The following is a 9452-nucleotide window of genomic DNA, read 5'->3' as shown; positions in this document are numbered from 1 at the left end:
GAAACAACTCGAAGCATGGGTCTAGCTTATTGATACGTTCTATGGAACGCTTCAGATTTCTGGCTTTTTCATGAAGTTAAGTAAGAAAATTACAAAACAAAAATCTTTTAAAAATACATAAATCACGAATTGAACCTACAACTTGGACATTAAAACTACAAGTTCAAGCCAATTGACCAACAAAGTTTATTGTGATTAAGACTTAATTTTTAAATATATTAACATTGTTTCCATTTAGGTAAGTAATGTTAAAAAAAGAAACAAAACAAAAACCAAAGCATAAGTGTTAAGACACGTGTGCCGCCACTCCCATCTTCTCTTCTTCTTTGTAACCCCTTCTCTCCCTTCGATTTTTCCGTCCAACCTCACCCACTCTCCGGTGATCTCAGATCTTTGGTGGCAGGACACGAAACACAATCTGCGGCGCCCTCTCCCCTCTAGCGGCCATCTCCGACGATCCATCTCTTCCTTTCGTAGCCCATGACGCGACAACAGTCATCCATTGCCGCCATTGACGAAAAGCTTCCGCATTCTCCCATTCGTAAGTTCTCTCCCCTCGTAAGCTTTCACAATTACTACAAGAATTAAGTGTTTTTCGGACGCTATTTTTCACGACGCTTTTATTTTAGTCGGGATTTTAAGCCTTGCGCAACGAAAATAAATCCGTCAGTAAGCCTCTCATTTCCTTCGTATTTTTTTTTTCAATTTCTCCTTCATATATTTGAGTGAAGTTTCTCCTGCAAGTGGCAACAACAGATCCGAGTGCAACACCTATGATGTGAAGACTCGATGAACGGCGTAAGGTTGCAATAAGAAATCATCAAAGTTCAAACAAGCACCAATAGTATACACAATGACAACAATATTATGAACTAAGATTACAACTCTACTAGAACCCTTGGCTGTAATCTTAGTTCATAATATTGTTGTCATTGTGTATACTAGTGGTGCTTGCTTGACTTCTACTCAAAGCTCTTTCTTATTGCTTATCCTGAACTTTGATGATTTCTCAATCAGTACGCTTCAACCAGTAACTATGAGATGTGCATATTTATATTTTTATCACGTTTTTAATTTTTTTAGGAGCTTCCATGTAAGATGCTGAGAAGACTATAATATGACACCAGATAGGAACCTTGGAGCATCTTGAAACAATCGAATGCAATTAGACCTTCTAATAACAATGTAATAAGTTGCAAGAAAATATGTTACATGTTATAATGTTAGTTGGTTATAAATCGTTTAAACTTTAGATGTTCAAATCAATTTATCTTCTATCTCTTGACTTTACTCTCTCTAAAAAGAAAATTGGAGGGTAACATTGAAGCCATTATCTATTTTTAGGTTTCTATAAGCTGTGCCATTGTGGCCATCATATTTTCTTGTAGTTTCTATAGTGTTGCTTCTTAGTTTCTATAGCATTGATTCTAATTTCTTGAACTTTTTGCTTCTCATGGGCTATGGAAGGTGGAATATGTTGAAGATAAAGGAAGAATTCAATTTAGAAGTTTGTTAAGAAAGTCAGACATTTAATTAGAGAAGCTTATTGCAGAACATGAAAGCCAACAAAAATGCATTGAAGGATGAAATTGAAAGAATTACCAAAGAAGCATAGAATAGCACTAAGGTTGAAAGAAGTCATGTAAATGCTTTGGAGGTAAGTGTTCAATATTAAATTCTAATTTATGGGAATTGATAATTCCCTATAAGATAAGTAGGCTAGATGTGTTGCGAACTTCATTTAGATAGATTAGTCATTATAATTTTCATTACTTTATGATTTATTCTTCACAACTTTGAACCATTTATATGATACATTTGTTGTATCGATGAGTTACTTATAATATTTGTGTATATAAATATTGTGATTGTTGAATTTGTATTTCTCTAGAGATTATTGCATTAATTTGTTGGCTTGAATAATTTTGATATATATTTTATAGGTATTTTGATATGGTATATACAATATTTTATTTTTTTTTTGTTGTACATTTGCGTAAAAATAATGTCAGTTTAGAACTGACATCATAAATAACCGTCATCAATAAATGGTTGTTTAGATGTCAATTAATAACCGACATTGTTATAACCGACATTTAAGATCTACAATGTCAGCTAATTTAATGTCGGTTCACAACCGACATCGTTCAAAAATCGACATCGTTAACTACGATTACACCCAGGTTAATGTCAGTTGTAGAACTGATATCACTGTCTGTTGAGAACTGACATTATAAACCAATTTTGATGTAGTGCAGGCACATTATTTTGAAGTATCTATTTGTCATACAAGAAATTCTTGGTTGGGTTCGTACCTCAACGAGTATGTGGTACTGTATTATTCATTCATTTGTTTGAATGTTATTGTTTATGTCAAATTTTTTTTAGAAGCCCTCTTTACTAACTTGCTTATTATTGTTTATATGACAGGAGCAAGCTTCGCACTGAAACGAGACGTTGTAAGGGTTTTTATTTTGTCAGACCGTGTCCAAGTGAGCTTAAACATGTCGTGGCCATTTCCATCAAAGTTCCATTATAAAACATGTAAGCTAACTTGCTTTTCGTCATCATTCATACTATAAATCTTAAATTTTTCTGAATCGGCCTTGTTATATGTTGTAACTATAGCTAATTTAGCATCTTTAACAGATTATTGAGTAAGTTCACAAGGAAGACTGAATACTGGTTATAGATACTATCATTAGACGAGGAATGTACGTTTATAATCCGTCTGATATACTAGCTAGTTTGTGCTATATTGTTTAAGTAAATTTTGTACTATACTGCTGAAGGATATAGAAGAAGTGTCGGGTTCTTCTGTATTGTAACATCTTTTGTTCTGTTTGGAACTTTGTTTGGTCGTTTTGTTGGTTATCGTATCATATTATTGTGTAAGAACATAAGAGTTTTATGTATACTAATTATTGATACTTTCATTACGGGATGATTGTACGTTTACAAACCTTGTGATTGTACTAATATTTTGTGCTATGTAATTTAGGGATGTAGAGAAAAAGTGTAGGCATATCGTTTATTTTAATCGCGTTTGTTCTGTTGGGATCTTTTGTTTGGTCGTTAAGTTGGTTGTTTTATCAAATTATTGAGTAAATTGATAAGGAAGACTATGAATGTTGATTTTTTGTAGTGTTGTAGAAGATTAATGTACGTTTTCAATCATTGTGATACTTGTTTAATTCTAATATTTTATGCTATATTAGTAAAGGATGTAGAAGAAGTGTACGTAGGAAAATACTTTTTTAATCAATTTTATTCTGTTGGGATATGTATTTCCAAAGATTACTATTGTGATAGCCCCCTAATGCGTTTATTTAAGAATGTTAATTGAATATTTTCATGTACAATATGGAATATATAGTTATCTTTACGATCCTTTGCACTTTTTAATAGATAGACTCGTTCTTTTAGAAGTGACTTTCTTCCTTTATCTATCTTTGGTTATTCATTTATCTAACTTAGATATTGTTTTATTTCATTAGGTGTTTCACAAGCTCGAAGAAGTCGACAATTAGGAATGCAACTTATTGATGGATGAGCTTCCTTATTGAGGTTGGTGTGTGAGACTTGTTTTAGTTCTGTAATTTGTGTTTTGTAGGAATTTGTATATGTTTAATATAATGTACTATCAAGTTTGATAGTACTTTGAGGATACTAATATATTCTAAATTAATATATTAGCTTCCTTGTTAATGTTTAATATATTTCAACTTTGTTATCTAAATTAATATATTTTCGTGTTCGATTGACAATTTGATTATATGATATTTCTATTACGCAACATCTGCAAGCAAAATCAAATACATTTTCTGTGGTTTTTTTATTGTCACAAAATCAAATCATTCGTGACGTTTTTAAAATGTCACAAAGATGTTTGTAAGACGATTATTGAACGTCATGAAATATTTTTTTCGTGATGTTTAAAAAACGTCACGAAAGGATGTCACGTGATCTTTCCTCGCTACTCAAGGTCTTTCTGTGACGTTGTATAACCGTCACAAAATCAAATGTCGTCATGGTTACTCATTTACAGTGACTTTTTTTAAACGTCACGAAATGTCTTAATCGTGACATTCTTAAAACGTCACGAAATCATTTTTCATGACGTTTAACACATGTCACGGAAGACTATATTTTGCATGATGGTCTTTAACCGTCACGTGTGCTAATGTTTGTGACGTTTTTTAAACGTCACGTATACCTTTCATGGTGGGCATATACGTGACCGCGTAAAAAACGTCACGATAAACCGAATTTCTACTATTGGATTATGGTTTGGCTATGAAGGTAATTGATCTAACATTTCTCTTTGGGTTGAACCAAGTATACTATTGGATTCAAGTGGCTAGACGCTCGAGATGTCCATACGCTTGGGTTGTTGCATATCACTTTGCTTGGTGAGTCATCGTTGTGCTGCTACCTTGTTCAACAATGATAACCTCATCGAATATGGACTTTTCGGCCCAATCGTGGAATTTTCAGACTCTTCCTTCGAAGAATAAGAAGGTAAATACTCTTGCCTTGTATTGTATACGTCATACTTCATACTTTAACTAGGATGGAGTACTGACTTGTCTTTTGTTTTACAGCCATGGTTTTGGAGTTGCTGGCAAATAGAAGAAAGCGAGGTGTTAAAGGTTCCCAGTTAGCACCTCTTCCCGAATGTAAGGAGGATGGTTTGTTAACATAATTAGTCAGTCAAATGGAGTAATTAGGTAGCCATGGATAACCACGTTTCTCTCAACCACTCAACAAACTCCAAGTTACCTATAAAATTCAACAAGTTCTCCACTTAATTCATCAAGTTTTCCATCATTTCTCGATCACCATTACCCGCCCTTAGATTGCTTTTAGCTTCATTCTTCAGCTTAGTTTAGTTCTACACTTAATTTTATTCTTGTTCAGCTCGTTAAATTTCATTTCTTTAAAGTTTCAAGCATTCCAAGCTATTTTAGTGAAAGGGCGTGCTATTTGTTTACATCACACTAGTAGAAAGTGGGCCTTCAATGACGGTTAAATTCTGTCATTAACATAATTCATGACAATTATGTAATTGTCATCTATTAAGGCATCAAGAAAGAGGAGAAACATAAATAGATTTTCCATCACAATTAATAAATGTCACAGAATGTCATTTAATTACAATTTATAAGTGTCACTAAAACAATCAAATATTTTTGTCATCTTGTCAATAAATACCTAAAGACGACAGTTTATAAATTGTCATGAACTAGTATTTAACGACATTAAAGATTGACATGAATTTTTTTAACGATTATTTATAACTGTCATGAAAACCTTTGTAGTGATAGTTTTAATAGTCAATATTGCCAGTTTTAACTATCACAAAAAATTGTATAATTACAACTTACAAATGTCATGCAACATTAAATAATGTCATTCAATATATGTCGCGTAAAGGTTTACAACGACAATTTAAAACTATCATGATATACTTAATAATGTCAACATTTAATTGTCAAGAGACGGTTTTAAATGTTTTTTTTGTCACAAAACCTATTTTGTTGACATTTATAAATGTAACTTTTCATATAATTATATGAAAACCTTCATTAAACTTGTTTTGAAATGTTTTTAAAAATCGCTTTTCATAGTTGTACCTATACCTGCCAATTGTGACGTATTTTACATACAAAAACATATATATTCATTAGTAGACCAACCCACCTACAAATATAAAGTGTATACATATAGTAAATTATATATACATCAATGAAGGTTTTTCATGTCCATCAACCCCGTACATAAACAAACTATACCAAGTAACTACTAACCCAACAAAAAATGGCCCAACAGTCATCTTTTAAATATTCCAAGTAGCTACCCGCCATGGTTCTCCAGACTCTTCTTGGAAGATCTAAACAATGGACAAAAACCTCAAATCTTTCACAATAGTATATACAAAAGGTCAAACTACAACAAATGTAGCTAACATATTACTATTATATGTTGTTAGAGTTCATACCGTGTAAATGTGAAAGGTCAAACTACAAAATGTAGCTAACATATTACAGAAATGCTCGACCCTGCTTCCTTCAACCTCGCTCCCACATGCTGAACAACATATTCAAAACAAACAATTAAGAAAACACGAATCTAACTTCGACAAATATACACGAAAGTGGAGAACCTAAACTTTCAAATCTCTTACACTGAGTTTACTTCCTCTTTCTACTCATTGTAAAGGTTAACATTGTAGAAAAGAAAATTATATTTCAAACATTTGGAATCAACACACTTTCATAGCCTTTATGTAGTGCCAAAGAGCTAACAATCACAATACGCACGTACAATCTTTTTGTTTCTTTCAAATCACTCATACAAAACCCTTCTTTCAGAAAAACAAAAATGCAAAAAGACAATATCAAACAGTTTTTGAAATTCTCAAAATACTAAAGACTTTACCCAAATAAAACTGATTTAGAAACAACACAGATGTTGAACACTTACAAACAAAAACAATCTACTTATCTAAACCTTAATTGGCTATCTTTGCTGCAGGATAACCACACAATTATCCAACTAAACTTTAAACCACACAATTATCCAATGACACATTATACTATATGCATGACACATATAAACACTAAGTCTTAATTGGCTACTTGCACAATCTTACATAAGCAAGTCAAGCCTAAAATCAATGCACGATATTCACAAAAGAGACCACAGAAGTAGCCAGAACGGGAGAGAAAGACAACCAGAAACAAGATATGAACACACCAATCTAAACAACATAGCTTTAACAAACACAGACGAAACGAAAACATAATTTAACACATTTCTCACTGCAAGAACAAGCTTTCACAATTAGTAAAAGTAATGAAAGGAAAGAATATGAAAGACAAAAAAGTTTTAACACACTCCACTATTGCCAAAGTGCTAACTTGCAAATAACGATAGAAAATAGAAACTAAAACTGAGGGAGGAACAAAACAAATGAAAAATAAGTGCTTCTTCCCCTCCCAATAATAAAATTAAGGGAATGATCACCCTCTACCTTTTTCACTATATATATGTACATCATTTTCTCTCATTCAATTCAATGCAATTTATTGCTTTAGCAATCATTCTGATCTCGTCCAATGTAATACCCATGTATTTTATTTTCTTTCTCCAGACCAAAATGAAATGAAACTATATATATACATTCTCCATTCCTTGAGAAGACATGAAAACATAATGCCTACCTAATTTTATGGGGTGGTAAATGACACAACGAATAATTCTACTATGACCAACATGCCTCTCAAGATCATACGATATGTTTCAGCTCAAGAATATAGTCAATAACATGAGGCGTTAACAGTGACCAAGAACCATACCTCAATAGACCATTATAGTATATGTGGTTCATGCCAAGGGTATTGCCCAAAAGTATTCGATCAAATCTTTCACTCAACAAATTTTCAATCTCCAACATGTGGTGGCCAACAAAACGACAATGAGTTGCTTGAACGGGGAAGCCAAAAAACAAGATAGTACATATACTACGAAAAATATATATGTGTGAGAGTATGAACTCTGCCAACTCCCTCCTAATCACATCCAAGTGCTCCTGTGTGTAACACTACGGTGCCCCTTTCATCTATACATATTTATATCAAAGTCAAAACAATGCAATTTGAGAATATATATTTTCAAACATTAACACTATGCTATATACGTACGCATTCTAGGATTGTTGTGTTACAAGCGAAGACTATGTCACGCATGAACCACATGACATAGTACCACATTCTACTGCATTTGGTTGTTTTGGGCACTGTGAATATAACATATAAATAATACACTGTAATGAATAAGTTACATATCAATCCAGACAAATAATTGAACTCAAAAAACGCTTTACCGATACACGCTTCAGAGCAAATATCTAAATATAGTATCTAACTTTGTTAGTCTAACAATTAGACAACTCTCATAAGGTAGAATTTAACTAAATGAACATGGAAAAAATAGAAACCTTCCTATTCTTCTTCCTATTCCTATTTCATATTCCCTAAAATATAGCAAATAAACACACTTTTTTTTTTTCATCCCCACTCACTTTCCTTTTGTATATAGTAAAGGGAATCAAGAAAAATTATTATGATTGTTGTATATATAAGAAAGTTATTACTAGTGATGTCCTTGTTCTACTCCTTCTCTATGTTGATGGCATCTTGATAGCTTCTAAAGATAAAAGCGAGATTGAGAAGATAAAATATGAACTTAGAAGTGAATTTGAGATGAAGGACTTGGGTCAAGCCAAGAAAATTCTTGGTATGGAGCTTCATAGAGGCTGTCCAAGAAGCTCAACGCATCCACAATTCCCAAGTAATCAAAAATTATACCCAACATATGTCCAGTATGATTTAACATAGCAAACTCCTCACAAGTGTTCCCAAAATACTTTTATGAATACAACTACACAAGAACTCCACAACAAGTTCAGCGTACCCATGCATTACCAATTTGACCAATTAACTGAAGACATGGTCAGGCACCAAACCGTAACAATTAACACAGTATCCTTAACATAGTCCAACCAAACATAGCAACGATCTAAAATCATATCGACAATGACTTTCAGAGGATAACATCAACCACAAGCAATCATGCGAATAACACATATAGACAACAAAGAAAACAATCAATTTATATCAACAAACAAAATCCAATCCCCTCAAGTAAGAAACTACTTAATATCACGTCCCTAATGCGCTACTAAGCTCGCCGCCGGGGTCCTAAACCAAGAACAACCAAACTTGGGTTAGAATTAAATTTAATTAACTTTAAATCCAATTTAGATGAGTCGTTACCTAATAACTCACACTAAAACTACTTTGGTTAAGAGTCGGCCAATGTCGAAGGGGGCAGGTATTGCAAAACGGGCTTCGAACGGGTGTAGGTAAGTGGTGAAAACCACCGAAATGCCGCTGTCCACGAGATCCAGCAATGGAGATGCACTACCGACGCTACTGTGCACGGTCTAGGTGACGGGGACGTTGCTGCCGTCGTGGGAGGTAGTGTACGTTGCTGCCGTCCACCGGGAAATGCCAGATCCACCGCGAAGCACAGTAGAACCACCAAAATCTGATGTTGCGTCGTCGAAATCACCTTTAACCGCCTAGGAAGCTTCACCCAAAGGGCGACCGTTCGCAGGTCTGGGCGTCGAGGTGTACAGGTATCGCCGCCGTTGGTACAACCGACACAAAACACTGCCGCTGCTGGGGTCGGGTTCTGATGGAGCGTCGCCGCATCTGCTTGTTCGTGGAGGACTGATCGTTGCCGCGAAAAGTCACCGGAGGGAGGGAGAGGTTGGACGGAAAATCATTTCCTTCAGCTAATTTAATGGGGGGGGGGGGTGTGCGCGGCGGTTGTGAAGAAGAAGGTGGAAGAGGTGGGATTTTTTCTAGGGTTTGTTTTATTTC

The 9452-nt window shown here is 34.2% G+C and overlaps 2 long non-coding RNA genes across 14 annotated transcripts; one reads left to right on the top strand and one right to left on the bottom strand.

The window, feature by feature from the left end:
- Window positions 1-284: 284 nt before the first annotated feature.
- LOC148210902 (uncharacterized) lies at window positions 285-5043 on the top strand. Of its 10 annotated transcripts, none has more exons than XR_015791304.1 (8): window positions 285-541; window positions 1084-1185; window positions 1553-1657; window positions 2259-2323; window positions 2431-2544; window positions 3498-3567; window positions 4340-4521; window positions 4605-5043. It is a non-coding gene; the product is annotated as an uncharacterized LOC148210902 (long non-coding RNA). The 10 variants fall into 10 exon arrangements; XR_015791301.1 differs by having other exon boundaries at window positions 1468-1657; window positions 4605-5042; XR_015791302.1 differs by lacking the exon at window positions 1084-1185 and adding an exon at window positions 732-803 and having other exon boundaries at window positions 1468-1657; window positions 4605-5042.
- Window positions 5044-5704: 661 nt separating this feature from the next.
- On the bottom strand, window positions 5705-9452 carry LOC111021001 (uncharacterized). Of its 4 annotated transcripts, none has more exons than XR_015791784.1 (4): window positions 8841-9452; window positions 7362-8765; window positions 6002-6090; window positions 5705-5893 (listed from the first exon to the last, which is right to left on the bottom strand). It is a non-coding gene; the product is annotated as an uncharacterized LOC111021001 (long non-coding RNA). The 4 variants fall into 4 exon arrangements; XR_015791785.1 differs by having other exon boundaries at window positions 8853-9452; XR_002602778.2 differs by having other exon boundaries at window positions 7362-7624; window positions 7707-9448.

Source organism: Momordica charantia (assembly GCF_013281855.1).
Source record: "Momordica charantia cultivar OHB3-1 chromosome 6 unlocalized genomic scaffold, Mcharantia_2.0 BLBB01000006.1, whole genome shotgun sequence".
Lineage (NCBI taxonomy): Eukaryota > Viridiplantae > Streptophyta > Magnoliopsida > Cucurbitales > Cucurbitaceae > Momordica > Momordica charantia.
This window is presented reverse-complemented; position numbering and strand designations above follow the sequence as displayed.